The sequence below is a fragment of the Ciona robusta genome, chromosome 12 (assembly GCF_009617815.1).
Source record: "Ciona robusta chromosome 12, ASM961781v2".
NCBI lineage: Eukaryota > Metazoa > Chordata > Ascidiacea > Phlebobranchia > Cionidae > Ciona > Ciona robusta.
In genome coordinates, this window is record NC_143246.1 from 7,184,544 (window position 1) to 7,188,795 (window position 4,252).

Sequence of the window (4,252 nt, forward strand, 5' to 3'; positions counted from 1 at the left end):
GTGGTCGTAATATAGTTTTTTCTTTGTCTTTTTTAAATGGGTGAGGTCCTTTTCCAGGACCTGGGATTTCGGCAAAAATTCCTTTACTCCTTGGTTACTAACGGGTTATTTTGTCAGCTACCGAGAAAAACAATCACCCACAAAGTTTTATAGTTTTATTACTCGTAAGCGGGCATGAGGTGTATGGAACAGAATACCCGTGTTATAACGACTGTCGTTGCCCCGCCATGCGAGGAAAAATAAGCAACAAGTAAAGGCCACCTTTCGCACACTACCCACTTCCTTTAAGTCGCTTCACCCAGTTCTCGCTCTTGTCGTCCTTCCCATTAACTTGCACGTGCAAATGTAACGCTATACTCGCTCTTGTTGAGAATACAAGGTTGATTTGTATTGAACTTCGTGCATCTATTACCCCGAAATCGGTTTCACAAACCGGCAACCATCGAAGCTACAAGTGGTTACTATCAGGTGACGCATCTGACGCACGCGGATTACGCGCCAGTGATCCCGAAGACGACACATCACGACCCTTCACACGCGATGACAGATTCTCGTTAATTTCAATTTAAAAGTGTTAAAATAACAAATACTTAAAACAAGCTGTCCTTGCACGGGGGCAATTAAATTCAGTTACATGCGTGACATGGCTCGAATATTCGTTGGGAACACACACCATTCGAAGTTTAAACAGTGTAGAACGATGACAAATTATTCCGAAAATATCGTTTTTTTTTAAAGATGTTAAAGTAACAATAATTTATTACCTGTTTCACTGCATTTACTGAAGTATTTCGTGTATAATAACGGTTAGAATTTATTTGTGAAAAGTGGTTATATTTGGATCAGTCACAACGCATCAATCAATCAGGATAGAATGAATATCATACACCACCGTGAGAACATCTCTTAAACCTAAGCCGATCATATGTTGATGGGCAAACAAGGGAAGCGGAATTCAATGAGGCGTGAGCGGCCTCAAGCAGGAGGGTTGTAACCAAACACAAATCTCTTCCTCTTGCCTTGCCGCTCTCGATTCGTAACACATGCAACCAGCCTCCTCTAGTTGGGTCCAACAGCAATTTTTGGGGAGGGTTTCCGCTCCCTAAGCTCTGGTTACATCCGAGGCTTAAGTAGTAGATAAACCGAGCTGTTTAACCCATTTATACGTGCCAGAAATGCGCACCATATTCTCAGCCACCCCTCTGGGTTGATATACTGCACTAGTTGCAGAAAACACTTTGTCCAGGTTAAGCTCTAAATGAACACCTTTCTCCCAATTATTCAGTAGAGTAAGCCACGCTTTTGACCAGTGTTTTTATCCACTTTTTAACCTCACCCATTCGTTTGCTCCTAAAATCCATTTCGTCGTTGGTGATAATCGAATGGAGAACTAAATTTTGCGTTAAGTTAATTATAATTTTTTTTTAATCATTCGAGAACTTTGTTCGTTGTTGTATAACATTTTTTTCACTACAGTAAAAATTTAAACGGTAGTACATTTATAGAAGTTATAACTCCTGGGTTCGGCAGGCACGCTAACTACTGTGCCACGGCGCCGATTTATTCAGGTTACCTGCACTAAACCGGCATGCTTTGCTTAAGAGGTCAAGTGAAGGATACAGAAGTCGTGGTTATTTTTACCCGGCTCGGCTTACACGGCACGACCCCCCGACACCAGCGTTGCAAACTTATATCAAAGCTGTAGAAACTTGTCGACCTCTCGTAACCAAACTCGTAGATCTTCCTGTTGCGAGAGGCTCAGCACCATGTTTTGAGATTAAATGAATTGTTCTAACCTGGCTTAGCGAATCACGCGATACAAACACGTTAACAGAGTCCATATAATACTGTGGGGTAAGATGACTGCCGTTAGCATAATATATTTCATAATATATTTTACGCTCTTTTAGATTTGTGGGGATACGGTTATAAAATTCTGTAAATATTGTTTGTTTGCTTCAAAATTGGACGATAAAAGCGAATGTTAACAAGCACCATTTACCCCAACTTCTTATATGGTTTATTTGTCAGTTAACAAGACGACTTTCTGGAACATCTATTGTTACTGCCTTAAAAATTATTATACCAACGCATTTAAAAATTGGACTTTTTAATTGAAATTTTATTTGGAAAGGTGCCCTTCTTGTATTTCTTGTCACCGCCAAGGGTCGTGGCTCCCATACAGCCCGCCTACACGCGCCCACTTGCTCTAAATCACCAACACTTGCCCGCATCCGGTTTATTTCGATCCGACCCGTCAGGCAAGAGTAGTTAGCCATAGTTGCTCGTATTTGTGGACGGAGTTTCAATTTCACTTCCGACTTATTGTACCTGCGCTTAATTGCGTCGTTTTTGCGTGCAAAGCCCCGAAACTTAATCCTGACAAGTTGCTGCCAGGTAGTCGCTTGAGTAACTGAGAGTAGGCACACAGATGCCTGCCGGCTTATCCTCTGCATTCTTTCTATTATTTCCCGAGCACCACCCCGATACAACTCAAGTGCTAAGGGGGGAACGTAATCTATGCTACACAGTTGATTTGCACGATCCGAAAACCCAAACCTCGGTAAATTTGATTTTACATTTCCCTCGTTTCCTGGTAAAAGCCCAAATCGCAAGTTGGGAATTTCGACGAAACTGCTCGCGTACTTTCCTTACTTAAACGCACAATCACACGGGTAATTTACGACGTGTTTCCTAATTAAAAGGGTCGGTTTATTTTACATTAAATTTGAATATGCAACTTTATAATTGTAGATTAAATACCCGTGGAACACGCCTCTTCTTTGCAAAATCCTTGTCCCGCTTTTAAAATGGTGCTCTTTCAGTTATTCTATTTTTAACGTATTATAACGACAGTCGATTTGTTGTTAATTCCCATCTCTTTACTTTGTTAATTAAACATTACCTATGTAATTATAATTCTTGGCTATTTAACTGAATATAACCATTGTTATTGTAACCGAAGATATTAATAGGAGTTGTTTTGTGTTGTGTAATAAAAATCCGCATTTTCCGTTATCCAGGTTCGAATTACGGAAGTGCAGCCCGGGTGTTGAAAGTCTCGGAATTTTTAAGTTTAAAGTTTGATCTCGAAAATCTGTGCTTGCGCGTCGTGTAAACCCTAACTCGGGAAGTTTGGGGGAAAGATGAGACGGCTCAAAAGATTCGGAACCTTTTGTTGAAGCAAGAATCTTTACGAGGTCACGAACACAATTCCAACGAACGCAGAGGAAACTAAAGGACTTTGCAGGTGAGAAGAAATGCAGGCTTTACGTTAAAAATGGATCTTGGATAAAATAAAAAAAAAGTTTTAGAAGGTTCTTAATAAATTTGAACCAATAAAAGCTAATAAATGACATTTTGAAATTTAAAAATATATCATGTTAAACAATACTGATATTTAAAAATACATCCAGTTAAAAATTAGCTAATATGTAAAATTCAACTAGTGTTGTTGCTACCAGGCGTAATGTGATGTTTAAAGTAAACAGCTCCTTAAAATATATCCAGATTCAAAAAGATTCGGCTGCCGAAGCAAGACTAGTTTTCAGTTCTCGGCATCTTCTTTACATTTGTTTTATGAATAGCCCATGATAACACATCGACGTCACGAACACGATTCCGCACAGACGGATTTTGCAGGTTGGGAAATTTGTCTTATTTTGGCAATAATAGTTTTTGCTCACGATAAGAAAATCCTAGAATTAATATAAAACCAAAAAAGTGCGACATTGAAAAATATATATGACTTAAAATGTTTGTTCCTCAAAATGACGTATAGCTTTTCTAGTAAAAACATATATTCTATTTTACCGACGTTTCGTCTGGCATAAGGCAAAAACAACAATAGTCTTTACTAAACTAAAATAATAAATTAAAAGTTTAAAACCCATCTTGCTTTGCGAAGCAATATTTTTAAAGCGGGTAACAAGCCGAAATTTTGGCGGTTTTAAATTTAAAAATATTCATGCTCTTATGACGTAACTATAAATAGATGTTACGTCATTTATATTCACACGATTTAAAAATGTTGCGAGTCGTATTTGGGGAGTCTGGATTTTAGACAGGTGGACATGAATCATTGTATTTATCACGCTACTTGCTAAGCCATGAAAACATGCGAACAGGTGTCGAGTTTGTTGTTCATTTCGCACCTGTCTATCTAGAATTCAACGCAAAGTGAATTATTAGGCACGTAATTGACCACTGTGAATAGTTTTTGGTCAAACAGTAGTTGGGCACGAATGTGGCA